The 17,806-nt window shown below is 44.4% G+C and overlaps 1 protein-coding gene across 7 annotated transcripts in view; it reads left to right on the top strand.

Annotated features, from left to right (window-relative positions):
- The window catches only part of LOC139276015 (interleukin-1 receptor accessory protein-like 1), a 1,534,993-nt gene that overhangs the window by 758,499 nt on the left and 758,688 nt on the right, over window positions 1–17,806 (top strand). The gene's annotated exons all lie outside the window — the stretch shown is intronic.

Below are 17,806 nucleotides of genomic sequence, written 5' to 3'. Positions count from 1 at the left end.
AGCGAGGCCACATTATATAGTGCCATCTCATTCACACTAGCCATGTTACCTTCCACCAGCAGTTAGAGTACAAGCCACAAATCATGTCTATATCTTGTCATACTGTCTGTATGGGCAGTGTTGTGGAGAAATCTCCCTTTCTCCCAAGCGGATCCACTGAGATAATGGGTCGACACTCTCGATGTATGACAGATTCAAAGAGATAGGTTCAAAACAATTTATTCCGGCATTTCCAGAGGAAGGTCTGTTCTTAGTTGCCCAAGACAGAATCTTCAAAAATCCAAAAGTCCCACTGGCCTTTATACAGATTTTAGTGGGCCGGCCCATAACAAATCTTTTGAAGTGACAGTGATTGAGAACGCTACTCATGACAATAACACAGATGTCTCTACAATCTTTGAGATGACAATTTAACTGCGACAAATAACACAGATGTAAAGCAGTGACAAATATTACCATATTTGGTTCAGTCAAAGAAAACATTCAATTCACAAAGTACAGAAACTTTATTAACATGAAAGACGGGAATTTTAGTTCGATCTCAGCACAGCATTATTTGTTAACACATTTGTTAACATGAAAGGCGGGAATTTAGTTCAGTTAAACATTGATTTAAAATATTTGTTAACCCTTATCAGACTGCCTGCTGTGTGAGCTGATCGTTTCATCTTCCCGAGCATTTGGCTTCTTTGAATGTGTTATCTCTGCCTCTCGGAATGTGTTTGATTCTACAGGTTTGACTTTATGGGCTTTCTCAGCTTGCTCCACATTCATTAAGAGGTAAACACACAAACTGTTCAATGTGTTCCTTCAAAATCTAAGATTCATTTTCCTATCATATATTTTACATACAATATATCGATAATTCCTTAACCTACTACAGGCAGTGACAAACCAAGATTGAAAGAAAACCAGATTATCCAGTGTTTGCAGCAAGGGCACAGTGTGAATTAAGCTACAGGGTCGGGTTATACTGGGAAGTAGATTTAGACTAGTTTCAATGTGTGCTATTACATGCATTGAATTCTGAGCAGGGTAAGACTCTGAGCTCTTTCACTAGAGCTGATATGACATTATTTCTACTTGAGTGGGTCTCTGGATGTCGCACAGCCAACTCAAAATGAATTTCAGCTACTCTTTAGTATGGTTTATTTCTTGAACTTGGGCTGTGACAAGCTTAAATTTGGCCTTTAAAAAAATCATAGTATAACAAGTACATTAGTGTTAATCATAGATGTGTCTCTGGTTAACGCAACTTTGTAAAAGTATTCAACTTCTGAGAGCTGGGTTGTACACCTTGGGTCAATAGAAATGCTGCCTTTTCCAGAAAGCTAATGTAATACTCCTGAGATAAGAGGGTAAGTTTTCTGACCGGTAGATGTAAAGGGACATAACCAATTGGGAAAAGAAGAAAAATCCTTTGAGGGCAGAATTGGAATGCATGCGTCCATTTTTCGAGCATGTAAATGGGTCTGTGTAGTACCAATCTTTGAGAGAGGTCGGACATGACCAAAATGTGCCTGAAGTGTTTTGGTTGCCATATTGGTGTGAACGAACCTTAATCGTCCTGGGCACCTGCCTAAATTCAGTGCAGTCAATTAGAATATTATTATGAGGGTCCTTCAACTGATTTCAGGCATCATTTCTGAGTTTAGTCTGTGCCAGCGCCTGATTTGTTAGTTCTTAAACCCGCTCAGTAAATCATGGCAGGAACAGTCAGGAAGCAGCCTTCACATATGCTATTTAAAGAGATCCTAACCTCCATTAAGGTAAGTCTCCAGTTCGTCATTTCGGGATTTTAGGGTGCATGTTGCAATGGTTTTGCCTGCAATAGCAGTGTTTCACGATGTCTTTTGCATACATTTTGGAGGTGGAGCATGCTTTCTGCCTTTATAAGCTGCACAGTTGCTGTTGTCACGGTTGTTTTGCTGGGTCTGCCATTGGGATGAAGGACAAGGAGAGCATCACCAGCAAATGAGAGCCAACAAACCTGCAGCTGCTGCAAGAAGAGAGAGAAGGTCCAGAAGGTCCTACAGCACATTGGTGTTCAGGGACTCAATATCATCCCTGAACCTCTGAGGACCGGTGAATCAGGTACCTCTACTTCAGAAGGAAAAATGGTCACAGAGCTGTATTAAGTCTTGCACCACCAACTGGAGCTCCATGCTAGAGCATGGACTATACTCCAGGTGGCTGTCAAGGCCATACATGGCCATGAAATTCTACACTGCAGGATGGTTTCTGGTTGCAACAGGTGACGTCAGCGGCATAACTCAGTATGCTGTGCACTGCTGCATCAGGGATGTTACCGAGAATTTTTGTACTCCAGGAGGAACTGCTTCATGATGCGGGGCAGGATGAAAGAGCAGGGGGCATTGTGAGGATTGCAGGCTCTGTAGAATGTGAGGAATAATTGACTGCACCAACATTGCTTTGCATGCTCTGCTTTGACCTGGGCTTGTATGTGAACAGGATGGAGTTCCAGGTCCTTAATGTGCAGATGGTCTGTGATGACAGGCAGTGCACTATGCAAGTCTTTGCCCGGTTTCCTGGCAGAAGTCATGACCCCTTCATCCAAATGCCAGTCCTGTGAGGAACCCAAGTACAGAATCTGATGTGCATTATAATCAGAGATGTGTCTCCACCAGATCTCTGATCAAACAAATCATCAGCTTTCTGAAGCAGAGCTTCCATTGCCTGGATTGTTCTGGGGGAGTTGTGCAGTACAACCCAAATTGTGGTTGTTTGTTGCATGCTCCATAACTTTGTCCTCTGAAGGAGCCATTGCTTGGAATCACCTCGGGAGGAAGAAGTGCAGGAGACTGGCGATGATCAGGAAGTTGAGGATGACGAGGGAGGTGGGAGCAACCAGCACCCGGAGCTGTGAGGCAGCAATTAATCGAGGAGAGGTTCAGCTGCAAATTCCCTCCCCTCCCCAATGCATCAGCAATCCTTTCTCCCATCTCACCAAGGTCCTTAAGCACACCACATTTGTGCCTTCAAAGTGTAAATCTTCTGGGGTCCCACAGTATCATCACCATGAAAGTTAAACCAGCAGCACCATTAACAAACAGACCAAAATCACCAAGATGAGTTATTCTTCTTTCATTATTCCACAAAATTAACAATAGGAAACTAAAAATCACCCTAGCGCAAAGCCTTGGTGCCGGACTTGTGTGCTCTTTTCTCTTTTCTTATGCTCCGATGAGGTGGTTCCTCTGTGGCTGGAGCTTTGGAATTGGAAGACCACTGAGGACATTTGAGATGGTTGAGGAGACCTTGAGGAGCTCTGGGCATAGAGGTCTCAGCTGCAGACTGCTGTATCTCAGTGGTGGCCCTCCCTACCGTGTTCACAGAGCTGACCACTTACTCCGTGATTGGCAGCAGTGGTCCGATGGCCCATTGTAAACCTCACACAAATTAGAGTTGGACTCCTGCATACTCTGTGCCATAGTGTGGAGACTTACTGGCAGGCAACCACTGCACCTAGAAGCTCCTGGTGAAAAGCCATCAGTCATCTTTTGTACCCGAGGCCATTAAAGTCATCCTCTGTGCATTCTGCAGCAGAGCTCAGATATAAGTTCTGCTTTCAGTGAACTGCTTCCTGAGCTGTACTATCCCCTTGCCCTTTCTTCAGTGCACTGGTGCTCGGTGCGTCTCCCCATGCAGACCTGTCTAGCCTACCAGTTTATGAGCTGATGACTTCGTCTCCCATTGTGCTGCCTCCTTTTCTTCTGCTTGCCCAGGGCTCTGTGCAGCTTCTGAAATAGAAAAGAGGGACAGTTAGCATCAAGAGTAAGCAGAGTAAAATTAATGGCTGTTGAAAGTAGCTGCACTTTGTCCTGTATAATGTATGTGTGTAATATTGGAATGGGAAGGGAAAAAGAATGTAAGATGCACGAAAACCCTGAAGGACGCATCCTCCAGCCTCGCTGAAGGAGTGAAATGTAGCCCAATGATTATAGGAGAGTGAAGAGAAGCAGGGGAGGGAGATCCAAGTTACGTGTTTTATTTTAGCAACCCTGGTGAGGTCATTAAACTTCTTAAGTTATTGCAGCAGGTTATGGGTGCTACACTCCTCGCATTGATATCATCTAGCATCTCTTGCCTGGATACTTGTCGCGATGCTCTGAGTTTTGCTAGTTTTTTTTATCCAAACAACCTTTCAAAAAACTAAATTATAAAGTAAAAGTATTAGCAGCCTTTCTAATTATTACTATAATCATTATCGGCATATATGGCCACTTACCTTTAAGTAGCCACATCCCCTTTAAATTTACTCAGCACAACTTGCAAGTAACCCTTTAATCCTCTGCTGGTTATATGTTTACTTACAATCCAATCTTTTTTAATATCTGTTTCTTTGTACATGTTCAATATCCATGAACATGTTCAAGTACACACGTGTTTAAAACAATGTTGAACTGTGAGCAAACATAAATCAAGCAAAACATTAAATGCCCCTCCCATTATACAGATTGCTCAACTGCTTTTTTCAGATTTTAATTAGACCTTAATTAGACAGTAGTTTTGTGAAAACTCAGTTATCTAACTGCATGGTTTAGATGTGAATATTCAGTCAACAAGAGTTCCTTTTGTTAGGAGTCGGTGATTTCTCTAAATTACTTGCACCCTGCAGCTCCCTCATTTAAAAGCCCAGGATGAATAAAATGTTATCTGAATTAGTAATCTGAATTTATCGAATATGGAGTGAATAAAGCTGTGAAAAGTCTTACTGCATTGCAGGTAAGCTATGACTGAAGCTCCAGTCTGCCTGCTGAGTATTACACATCAGAAAGAGAAGGAATGATATTATAGTGCAGCTCTGGTGTTGAGCAATTAAATTAGAAACGGGCATAACAGTGAAAAACAAAGCAGAAGAAATGCCTGATATTAAATATTCAAATTAACTACTTTATACTTGCTCCATTTTTGAACGGGGTGGGGTCAGGAAATAATGATCCGCTTTTGGATTCTCGTGATATCGCTATCGATCAATAGCTGGAATCAAAAACTACCAGTTGGGATTGGTTTTTTCAAATCCCAGCTGTCAAATTTACATAACACAGCATAGACTGAACAGCACTTTTACAAGTAAAGCAAGAAAGTTTATCATCCTCAGTCCCACAGTGATCTACAGCAAAGAGCTAGTAAAAAAATCTACATTAAGAGCACTGCAGTCACACAACCCTTCATGAAAAATACAGTCTCAATATCTTATCTCCATTTCTTGTGATTTAAAATGCATTTTTGTTTAAGTAAGTCGGCATTGAATAATGTGGTCATGCTTTAAACGCATTTAGTATGCAACTTAGTTGATTAATCAATATTATATGTTAAAAGCTAGCATGCTAAATTTAAAGCTGCAAGCTAAAAAATATATCATATTTTATGAGAGCAATTAACATGGTGCAGGCAGAACGTGTAAAAAAACACGTTCATACTGTGAACTCAGTCTGGCCACGATCACGTGCGTTGGATGTCACAGTCAATTCTAACTGGCGTCAGGGAATAAAATAAATGAAAACTTTAAAATAGCTCTATAATTGTTAACCTTAAACAATGGTATAGGCCCACTGTGTATTGTTAAAGCAAGTAAGTGTAAGATGTTTAATCTTTAGCAGTCAGTGGACTAAATCATGCGTAACCATAAACACTTCATTTTTAATTAACTAGGTCCCTATTCATTATTTATCCTGCCCTCTTAGGGACAGTATTAAGTAAGGTCAAGCGCCAATGTTCCTCTCACTGATCATTATGGCACACACAGCTGGTGATTAGCAATTTTGTTTCTCTATTTTTCAGAATTTTATTTTTATCAGCCTGGTGGGAGCACCTACAATTATATTTGTGTTCCAACATGGCTAAATTATAGTTATTTCACTGACAACCAAATAGCATTTCTTTTGCAATGCACAGCACATAAACATGTAGGTTTTAAGGATACATGCTGTCCCTAATAGTTCCAACGTGGAGAACAAATGGTTTTGAAGAATAGTCTTGTTCCCACTGAGACAGGCGTCCAGTTGTCAGCTTAGATTAATATATTGGGCCAGATTCTGCTGAAAAAATAATGGCATGTGAACGATGTTGGCCATGTTGATGCGCAAATCAACAAAAGCTTGTTGCGAGGAAGAGATACCCCCTGTAAATTCTGAATCGCCAAATTGCTGTTTGGACAAACATGTTGCTGGACAATCTGAGCCATTCCACCGTTAGCATCACGGAGATGGCATCTTGCACTTAACCTCCCTGTGAGGTTCAAGAAGTTGCTGCATTTGCTCATTAATTGCCCATTAAACTCACCACAGAAAGTTAAGTCTTGTAATTTACAGTGTAAGTACCCTATAAAAGACTTGATAATTGTTAATGACTGCTAATTAAGCTCTCTTGGGCAGAAAGTAAACAATTTTAAGAGTGGACTCTCATTCTTTCAAGTTGTAAATTGTTTCAGAAGATTTTTAAAATATCAAATTTTAAATGTTTATATTTGTTATTTTTCCTTTCCCTCCCTTTTTCTCTCTCTCTATTAATCCAAACTCTCTTTCCCCTCTTTATTTATTTTCTGATTTGTCATTGAATTCACCCACTCATTCAGTCGCCTTCTCTGTCCTTCCTCTGTTTATTTCTCGATCCTTAAATCTCATTAGTTAAAGAGATGCACTGTTTGCCTTGTTGTTTGGTAAGGCCCCAGATTCCCTTTTGCCCACGCATTTTATCAGCTTGCACTTCCAGCAACTTTGTGGCCAAAAAATTTAAAAATCTTAATGTTGGCAACCTGTAACTAGTGGGGTGTCACAGGGATCAGTGCTGGGATTTAAAATCTATATTGGAATCTTGGAAGAAGGGACTGTGTGTAACGTAGCCTGGTTTGCTGACCATACAAAGATGGGAGGAAAAGCAATGTGTGAGGAGGACACAAAAAATCTGCAAAAGGACATAGACAGGCTAAGTGAGTGGGCAAAAATTTGGCAGATGGAGTATAATGTTGGAAAGCGTGAGGTCATGCACTTTCATGGGGTTATCATTTAAATGGAGAAAGATTGCAAAGTGCCACAGTACTGTGGGACCTGGGGGTACTTGTGCATGAAACACAAAAGGATAGTATGCAGGTACAGCAGTTGATCAGGAAGACCAATGTTTTCTTGGCCTTTATTGCAAAGGGGATGTAGTACAAAAGCAGGGAAGTCTTGCTACAGCTATATAAGGTATTGGTGAGGCCACACCCGGAATACGCGTGCAGTTTTGGTTTCCATATTTACGAAAGGATATACTTGCTTTGGAGGCAGTTCAGACAAGGTTCACTAGGTTGATTCCGGGGATGAGGGGATTGACTTATGAGGAAAGGTTGAGTAGGTTGGGCCACCACTCATTGGAGTTCAGAAGAATTAGAGGCGATCTTATCAAAATGTATAAGATTATGAGGGGGCTTGACAAGGTGGATGCAGAGAGGATGTTTCCACTGATGGGGGACCTAGAACTAGAGGGCATGATCTTAGAATAAGGGGCTGCCCATTTAAAACAGAGATGAGGAGACATTTCTTCTCTCAGAAGGTTGTAAATCTGTGGAATTTGCTGCCTCAGAGAACTGTGGAAGCTGGGGCATTGAATACATTTAAGACAGAAGTAGACAGTTTCTTAAAAGATAAGGTGATAAGGTGTTATGGGAAGCGGGCGGGGAAGTGGAGCCGAGTCCATGATCAGATCAGCCATGATCTTAGTGAATGGCGGAGCAGGCTCGAGGGACTGTATGGCCTACTCCTGTTCCTATTTCTTATGTTCTTATGTGCGCAGACAAACCTAACTAACAAGGCACATCACGAGATGCCCCGCTCCAGCAAAATCTAGCCCATTATCTTTTATTTTTGTTGGTAATTCAGGAAACAGGAGAAAAGACCTCTATTTATTCCCTGCAGTCTGTGCAGTATCAGAACAAGTGTAGTGTATAAAGTTCTTTGGGAGACCTCTGCAATTTACTACAAATAATTTTCTTTAACATTAAACAGAGAAAAAAATGTACGTCTAAAAAGAGAGTACTGAATTTCAAAGTCTACATTTAATGTTTCTTTTTGTGCAAATAGGAGATAGGAATGGATATTCTGCTTTATACACCTAGTTACAACATAAAGTGCCCATCAATATGTCCTGGACCCAACTTCAGCAGAGCAATCCTACCTGTGATATTTCCATTTCCTATAACTTTTTCCCCTTCACAAATTCCAGTGGATTTGGGGGAAGGTGCATAATACGTCTGTTCACAAGTGGGCAAGAGTATTCTGGTGCCATGCAAACAAAGGAAAAACATAATTTGCATCCGAACACTGGGCACTATTTTTTGATGGGCGGATCTTCTAAGGTTGAAGATGCTGGTCCAGTGACACTGTCACAAGACCTTCAGGAAAATAAATACATTTTTTCCCACTGCACCTTCCCATGCAAGCACAGGAGAGCCAATACCTGCACTTATAGTTCCTCCCTTCCCACCGTAGAGGGCCCCAAACATTCCTTCCAGGTGAAACAGCAATTTATTTGTACTACTTTCAATTTAGTATACTTTATTCGCTGCTCACGATGTGGTGTCCTCTACACTGGGGAGACCGAATGCACATTGGGTGATCACTTTGCCGAATACCTCCGTTCAGTCCACAAGCGTGAGCTTCCATTCGCCTGCCATTTTAATTCTCGCACTCTGATCTCTCTGTCCTCGGTCTCCTACGCTGTTCTGATGAAGCTCAATGAAAGCATGAGGAATAGCACCTCATCTTTTGATTAGGCACTTTATAGCCTTCCGGACTCAAAATTGAGTTCAATAATTTCAGATCATAACCCCCGCTCCTATTTTTTCAAACAGCAGCTGTCGATCATGATTCTGCTATTGCTATTTGCACCACCTCTAGATCGATCTTTTGCTTCTTTACTTGTCTCATTGCCATCCTCTTTTCTGCCTTGCACCTTCATCCCTTTTGTCATTTCATTACTGCTGCCTTCCACCCTATCACAGAGCTTCCTGTTTGTTCTTTCCTCCCCTCCCCACCTTTCCCTGCTTTTTACTTGCTTAAAACCTGTTACATCTCTAACTTTTTCCAGTTCTGATGAAAGGTCATCGACCTGAAACGTTAATTTTGCTTCTCTCTCCAAAGATGCTGTCTGACCTGCTGATTTTTTCCAACATTTTCTGTTTTTATTTTAGTAAAATAAATCAGTTTTTTTTAAACATACGTAATAATTTGCATACACAATACATTGGCCCAGACATTGCGGTCAGAGGCTTCCCGCGGGCAAAAAAATTTACGAAATTACCTGGTGGTCCCGGAGGAATGAACACTTCGGCTCCGAGGCCTAGATGCGCAGGTCAGCACAGAGGACCACGTATCCCATCAGCTTAGGCGCATCACTGGAATCACGTGGGTCAAACCATCAATGAACATGGAGTATTCTCTTTGATAGTAATCGTGAATTCCGTTTGTACGAAGCTCCCATTACTCTGAAAGGGGATGCTCCCAAAAACACAGAAACACAATACATAAATTTAAAAAACACCTCATATATTTTAAATTAATTGAAATTGAATTAAATTAAATGTTTTAGAAATTTAAAAAAGAAAATTTTAACGGGGGGGAAAATTGTGGTCGGAGGCTCCCGAAATGTTTTGGCGAAAATACCTGGTGGTCTTGGTGGCGCCTTCGATTCCGGTCGAGAGCCTTCATTCGATGCGCAGCACACGGAGAGATGACTTCCATGTACGTATGAAAAAGCTGGAGTCATGTGGGCTTGGACCACCAATCACTCTGCAGTATTCTCATTGATAAAAATGGGAACTCCGTTTTTACGAGATCCCATTACTATCACTGAGAATAACCCCCTAAAACAAGAAACACAACATAATAAATCAAAAAAACACCTCACATATTTAAAATTAATTGAAATTAAAGTTAATTAAATGTTTTAGAAAAAAATATATTTTTGGGAATTTTTTTTAATGTGTTTTAATAGGGTTAAGAATAAACTTACCTTAATGGACAGAGTTTTTAACATAAAAATATATGATTACATTTTATTTTTATATGTTTTAAAACTCTTATGCTAGCAAAAGTAAGCTATACGTATACGCTTGCTTTTACCATGCGTAAAAGTTTGAAGGACATTTGCTGGGCATGAGTTGGGCAAATAGTGAATGTCCTTCTCCTGGGGATGCAGAGGACCTGATTCCTTGACATCTCGGAAAAGCTAGTTTTCGCTGCATGTGCATTGCGCCCCGAAAACACGCTTTTGCAAGGCCTCCCCAAGTCCATGCGCACTTCATATGGACCCGGTAAGGCCAGAATTTTTGGCACTATGGGCTAGATTTTACACTTTTTTTTGCATGTATAACGCCCAGATATCGCCCATTTAGCCACACAATGGAAACTGACGCTCATTTTTCGGATACTTATCGCCGAACATTACTTTCCCCATGTGCATAACGCGGGAAAAAAGAAGTGCCGCCCGCCCACTTTGTTTGGGCAGAATTATCAGAATGGGCAAAACCAATGCCCATAATATCGCCCAGCATTACTTTCCACACGTAATTAATGGCAAGATTCAATAATACTGGCCCGCCCACTGTTTTTTGTTGTAAAGATCACATTTGCCGAAACTTACACCCTGGTCACTTTCACCACCTCGCACACATCTTGCCTACAATATCGCTCGCCCAAAACACCGCTCAGAAAAAATGGAACTGTTCTGCACGAATCACAGCAGTGTGGGCACCATTTTTCAAATCGCAGGTCGCTTCATTCAAAAGGCTGCTTCAACGGCGGGGGAGTTTGGATTGACTCTGGAGTTCTTCTCAGGTGAAGTGACCATCTCAACAAACATATTTTCAGACTCTGGACTATTGCGGGTTTACTCTAGGTGTATTTAAGTGAGGAAATTATTGTTTCTGATCAATCGCTATTATACTTTCATTGCAATGGGGCCGGCCATTTCTCAGCCTGCATCAATTAATACACAGATGCTGCAGAGTGCAAATGGCTCAATGGCTGATGTACGTCATTATGTGCCCAATTTAAGACGGGCCAGAATGAGGAGGAGGTCCAGACCATACACACCCCACACTTACAGGGAGAAGAGGTCTTACCTCGACGTGTCCGAGCACACCTGCCTTCAGACACTGCGCTTCCACAAGTGGTGATCAATGAAATATGTGAGCTCATCAGGCCACATATGCAGCCTGTCATCAGGACATCAGTGTGGACAAGAGGTCAAGATCACCGCGTCACTGTCTTTCTACGCGTCCGGTTCCTTTCGGGCCTCTGCGGTCGAGATTTCCCCTCTGTCTCACCATGCCACTCATCGCTGCATTAGACAGGTCACGGAGACCCTGTACGCATGTAGAATGGACATCAGCTTCCCATGACCACGGAGGCTCAGACTGACAGGGCTGAAGCATTCTACCGCACTGCTAAGTTCCCCAGGGTGCAGGGAGCAATACAGTGCACTCACATTGCCATGCGGGCACCTTCTCAGGATCCAGAGCTTTTTCGTAACAGAAAAGGATTTCACTCCCTGAAGGTCCAACTAGTTGTCAACCACAACCAGATCATAATGGCAGTGAATGCCAAATGTCCGGGCAGCTTCAATGAGGCTCACATCCTGCGTGAGAGCGCTGTCTCTGATATCTTTAAGAGTCAGCCTCAAGGACAATGCTGGATGCTTGGTGACACCTGGCTGATGACCCCCTGCGTGACCACCCATACCGAGGCCGAGAAGCGATACAACCAGAGCCACAGAGACACATGCAATGTGGTCCAAAAAACAATAACTGTGCTTAAGCAGCACTTTAGATGTCTGGACCACTCAGGAAGGGAGCCAAAATACAACCCTGAGCAAGTAGCTAAATTCGTGGTCATGTGCTCCATGCTGCACAACCTGGCTATCAGGAGGGGACAATAATTGTCAGAAGGGACTGGTGCTCCACCTCCGGAGAGAGAGGAAGAGGAGGACAAGGGGCTGGATGCTGAGCTTGGGCCAAACAATCAGGCTGACTATGTAACCATGCCTACGCCCCCTTCCAGACCGTAGGAAAGGGCCCGTGGTGGTTTCAAAGTTGCAAGACTCTTATGTCTGGAGCTTATAACTGAATGATTTGCCTGAAAGAACATTGCTGTGATTGACAACGCTGACACACTGCTGTGTGTGTGCAGCTCAGACATCAATGGTGGCCATCATCTTGGTGCCAGTTAAAGTTTAAGTTGATTGAAGTTAAGTTTTATTTAACCCTTTCATATTAAGGAATCACCAGTGTGTAACGGTCCAGCTATCTGAGACAATGCGCAAGAAAGTTAGGATGAATTTAAAAAAATTTATACAACCATTGGTCTGAAATCATAAGTATCAATGGCAAAAACACCCCACCCTTGCCCCTACCCCACTTTTTCGACCATTGACATCAGTTAAATGTTCAACATGTCCAGCAACACAGAATACAAATGCATAGCAGGAGGGCGGCCCCCTCCCCCCATACATTATAAGAAATTTCATACACACAGATGCAGATATAACACAGCCATCACCTGCAGACATGCACCTCACTTTCCTTCCCCCACTCCCCTTCTTCTCCCTACCTCTACCCATTCCCCTCCTCGATCCACGCTGCCTGGCCGAAGAGCTCCTCAGGCGGTGCCTCATTGCGGGGGATGAAGGCAGAGGTGGTGGTTGGATGGGTACGGGAGCGGGGGGGTGACAAGCGGGGAACGTTCTCGGATCCAGAAGCAGGATCTTGGTCCTGCCTCTCATCTGTCATTCGTAGTGGTGGTGCGGGACCTAGGGGTGGAGTGCCGTGCCCCTGGACCACTGGGAGGCCTGTGCCAGCAGTGTTCCTGGCTATCGCCTCCAAGGCCTCCGCCATCCACGGAACGTACTCAATCATGGTGGCAGCTGTCGGGATATGCCCCCCAATGCATCGAGGATCTGGTCACCAATATTTACAGTCCTCCTGGACAAATGTACCAGCTCTCTGCTCTCATGTGGCTCTCGTGGACCAGACCTGCTGCGTCCACTAAACCTTTGCTGGGTTGACACCGTCCTGGGGACAAATGGGCTGCCCTGTTTGGAGGTGCTGGGGCCCGATACCTCCAGAGTAGAGGCAGGAATGACCGGAGAACCACTAGATGGCCTTGGGGTGGAATGGTTTCTGGAGCGTGGCAATGCAGGTTCCTCAAAGTCTGCGCTCTCATCCATAGAGAACAGACCCAGCGGATTGACGGGTGAAAATCAGAGCTCCTCAGCACCAGATGTAGGATTGGCCGACAAGTCCAGCCCCGTGCCCCCAACTTCTGGCCTCTGTGGTCTTGCCTGGGGCCCTGCTGCTCGCTGAGCTGTCAAACACAAATAGGGTTATTAGAGGAGAATTGAGTGCTAGGGTCACAAGGTGATTCCAGCGCTACACACACCATATGCACGACAAAAGCACCCCCGCTATCAAAATCATCATAGACATCACATTTCATGACCATCAACACATTCTGCATTGCAAAGATTTTCATTAGGCCAGCATTATTTATAGGACAGTTTTAGAAATCATCTATCATATATGATTGTTCGGATATCAGTGGGTGTGGCATCTATTGACTTTACATTACGCAATGGTGTATACTTTACTCACGGTGCATCACTTCAGGGTCTGCAGATGCTTGCGTGGCTGTCCGGGGGTGCTTCCCCACGAGTGTGAGCAGCCGCTCCTCCATCTCAGTGATGTTGCTGGGGACTGGTGGCCCCCCATCTATTCGCCTCTGCACGGACCTCATCTTCGATAGCTTCTTCTGTAAAAGGTAACAGGACGACATGGCATGAGATCATTGCGTGATATCATTGCTAGGTACTGTCTCAGAGACTGATACAACACATAACCGACAGACATAATCATGATTATTATGATAATTATCATTCTTTACCTAAAGACGTACACCGTGACCGCAGGCTTTGAGTACAACATTTCCGGTAAAAGTGAAAGACCTCACATCTGATGATAGTCACTCATGACTCTTACAAATCAAATTATATAAATACATAAATAAATGTAAATCAATGTAATACTTACTCTTGCGGATCCGACAAGGTTGTTCCATCGTTGGCGGCATTGTTTGCCCTCACGCACCTTGTTGGTCGCCGACGAGACCACCTCTGCTATCTTGGCCCATATCTTCCCTGGGTCAAATCACCCCAGCGTAACTTGACCTCCTGCAGGAGAGAGGCATTTGCCTCATCCGAGAACCTCCTTGCTCTTTTGCGCTCTCCAATGTGCTCCTCTCCCAGCTCACTGCTCTCGCCAGCGTCGGTCTCCACAGCGTGCTGTGTCACCTCATCCTCTCCCTCCATTACAGGCACCAAATTTGGGCAAATATCTGGCTGGTAACAGCTAAAATTCTTTTCCCAATTTGCTTACAACTCGAAACTCTCCCTCCTTCTTCCCAAAGCAGCCACACCACACCCACACATGGCTTATTTCCCTCTCAGGTCCCTCTCCATCCGTTTCCTCTTCTGCGCATGTCATGATTACCCTTGACCTCCTGAATCGCGGGAATCGAGCATTGCCATGCCGTTGCTAAGGACGGCGACACTTTACAGCAGAAGGTCAGAGAGATTTAATGCTACCGCCTATTTCATATCGTTCGCAGTAACGCCCAATTTATAAAATGGAGACAAGGGGTTTTGAGAATGGGAGACAAGCCGGCGATCTGAAACCCCATTTTTACCGCCCACGCCGGAAATAATGCCCATTTTTGGGCAATCTGCACAAAAATGTAAAATCTAGCCCGATATGTTTTAATAGGGTTAAAAATAAACTTATCTTAATGGACAGGGTTTTTAAATATAAAAATTAGTGATAACATTTAATTTTAATTAAGTAGCTTTTACCAGGCATAAAAGTTTTAAGGATATTCACTGGGTAGGAGTTGGGCAAATAGCAAGACAGATCACAATTGCTGGATTTAGGCGCATACTCTGCATGTGCCTATTCCCGGGTGCGTGCACACATCATGTGCACACATCGTATGCACCAGGAGAGACTGCCATTTACGGCTCATTATGTCTGTGGAAGCATATCAGTTCTCTAAAATTTGATGCAGTACTATCAATCTGCCTCCATTTCCCACCTATACAAAATGGACAAAATAGACTTAATGGTGCAGAAATTGCTGTCAGGGGGCTTCCCACGGGTGTAAGCCTCTGACCTGAAAAAAAATCTACGAACTTACCTGTGGTCCGGGAGGGTTGGCGACTTGCGGTCCTGGGTCTCTACGCGTAGGCCTGCGTAGAGGCCCACGTATCTTGGGGCGCAGGCACTTCACAAGCGTCCCTGGGATCACGTGGGCCGGACCAACCAATCAAAGTAGGTTGTTATATATGTATACTTGTATTTACTCTGTACAGCAACCAGAGGACTCATCCTCTGGAGTCCCAAGGGATCCCATAATCCCTTGGGAGCATAGGTATTTAAGGAGGCTTCACAGGTTGGAGAGACACTCTGGGGACGTGCAATAAAAGACTAAGGTCACACTTTATTTTGAGCTCAGTGTTCAGTCTGACTCTTTCTCCATACACAACAACTGGCAACAAGGATGGGATGATTGGGAAAATTTGTGGAGCGACTCGACCAATAATTCGTGGCCAACGAGCTAAATGGGGAAGAGAGCACTGCCAAACAAAGGGCGATCCTCCTCACCGTCTGTGGGGCACCAACATATGGCCTCATGGAGAATCTGCTCACTCCAGCGAAACCCACGGAGAAATCGTATAACGATTTGTGCACACTGGTCCGAGGGCATTTGAACCCGAAGGAAAGCATTCTGATGGCGAGGTACCGGTTCTACACCCACAAAAGGTCTGAAGACCAAGAAGTGGTGAGCTATGTCGCCGAGCTAAGATGGCTTGCAGGACATTGCGAATTTGAAGGACATTTGGAGCTCATGCTCAGAGACTTTTTCGTACTTGGCATTGGACACGAAACCATACTTCACAAGCTTTTGACTGTAAAGACCCCAACCTTGAGTAAGGCCACAGCGAAAGCCCAGGCGTTCATTGCCACCAGTGACAATACAAAGCAAATCTCTCAGCATACAAGTGCTGCTACAAGTACTGTGAACAAAGTGATGTTGTTTTCGAATCGTAACATACAGGGCAGGTCACACATACCTGCAGCTACACGTCCGCAGATGTCTCAGAGTCGACCATCAAGGGTGATGAATGCAAGGCCATTAACACCTTGTTGGCGCTTCGGGGGTGAACATCATTTCCATTCATGCCGATTCAAAGAGTACATTTGCAAGGGCTGTGGAACAATGGGACACCTCCAACGAGTGTGCAGGCGAGCTGCAAAGCCTGTTAAACCTGCAAACCACCATGTTGCAGAGGAGGACAGATCCATGGAGGACCACGATGAACTAGAGCCTCAGATTGAGGAGGCAGAGGTACATGGGGTGCACACATTCACCACGAATTGTCCCCCGATAATGCTGAATTTTGAACTAAATGGACTCCTGGTGTCAGTGGAGTTGGATACGGGCACGAGCCAGTCCATCATGGGCAAAAAGACTTTTGAAAGGTTGTGGTGCAACAAGGCCTCAAGGCCAGTCTCAACTCCAGTTCACACACAGAACTTACACAAAAGAACTGATTCCTGAAACCAGCAGTGCTACCGTAAAGGTCTCCTACGATGGAACAGTGCACAAGCTACCACTCTGGGTGCTACCGGGCGATGGTCCCATGCTGCTCGACAGGAGCTGGCTGGGAAAGATACGCTAGGACTGGGACGACGTCCGAGCGCTATCACCCACGGACGAAACTTTGTGTGCCCAGGTCTTAAACAAATTTCCTTCACTGTTCGAACCAGGCATCGGGAAATTCCAAGGAGCAAAAGTGCAGATCCACCTAATTCCAGGGGGGCGACCCATCCATCACAAGGCGAGCGCAGTACCGTACATGATGAGAGAAAGGGTAGAGATTGAGCTAGACCGGCTGCAAAGAGGGGGCATCATTTCCCCGATCGAGTTCAACGAGTGGGCCAGTCCTATCGTCCCAGTCCTCAAGGGAGATGGCACCATAAGAATCTGTGGCGATTACAAAGTAACTATCAATCGTTTCTCCCTGCAGGACCAATACCGACTACCAAAAGCCGATGACCTCTTTGCAACGCTGGCGGAGGAAAGACGTTCACGAAGCTGGATCTGACTTTAGCCTACATGACGCAGGAACTGGAGGAATCCTCGAAGGCCCTCACCTGCATCAACACGCACAAAGATCTTTTCGTTTATAATAGATGCCCGTTTGGAATTCGATCGGCAATATTCCAGAGAAACATGGAAAGCTTACTGAAGTCGGTCCCGCACACCGTGGTCTTCCAGGATGACATCTTGGTCACAGGTTGGAACACCAGTCGAGCATCTGCAGAACCTGGAGGAGGTTCTTAGTCGACTCAACCGCGTGGGCCTCAGGTTAAAATGCTCGAAGTGCGTTTTCCTGGTGCCTGAAGTGGGGTTCCTGGGAAGGAGGATTGTGGCGGACGGCATCAGGCCCACCAACACGAAGACGGAGGCAATCAAGAACGCACCGAGGCCACAGAACATGACGGAGCTGCGGTCATTTCTGGGACTCCTGAACTAGTTTGGTAACTTCTTACGGGGTCTCAGCATGCTGCTGGAACCACTTATGTTTTCCTACGAAAAGGGGATGAATGGGTTTGGTGCAAAAGCCAAGAAAATGCCTTTGTAAAAGCGAGAAAATTGTTTTGCTCAAACAAATTGCTTGTGTTGAATGATCCATG

This window comes from Pristiophorus japonicus, chromosome 11 (assembly GCF_044704955.1).
Source record: "Pristiophorus japonicus isolate sPriJap1 chromosome 11, sPriJap1.hap1, whole genome shotgun sequence".
Classification (NCBI taxonomy): domain Eukaryota; kingdom Metazoa; phylum Chordata; class Chondrichthyes; family Pristiophoridae; genus Pristiophorus; species Pristiophorus japonicus.
This window is presented reverse-complemented; position numbering and strand designations above follow the sequence as displayed.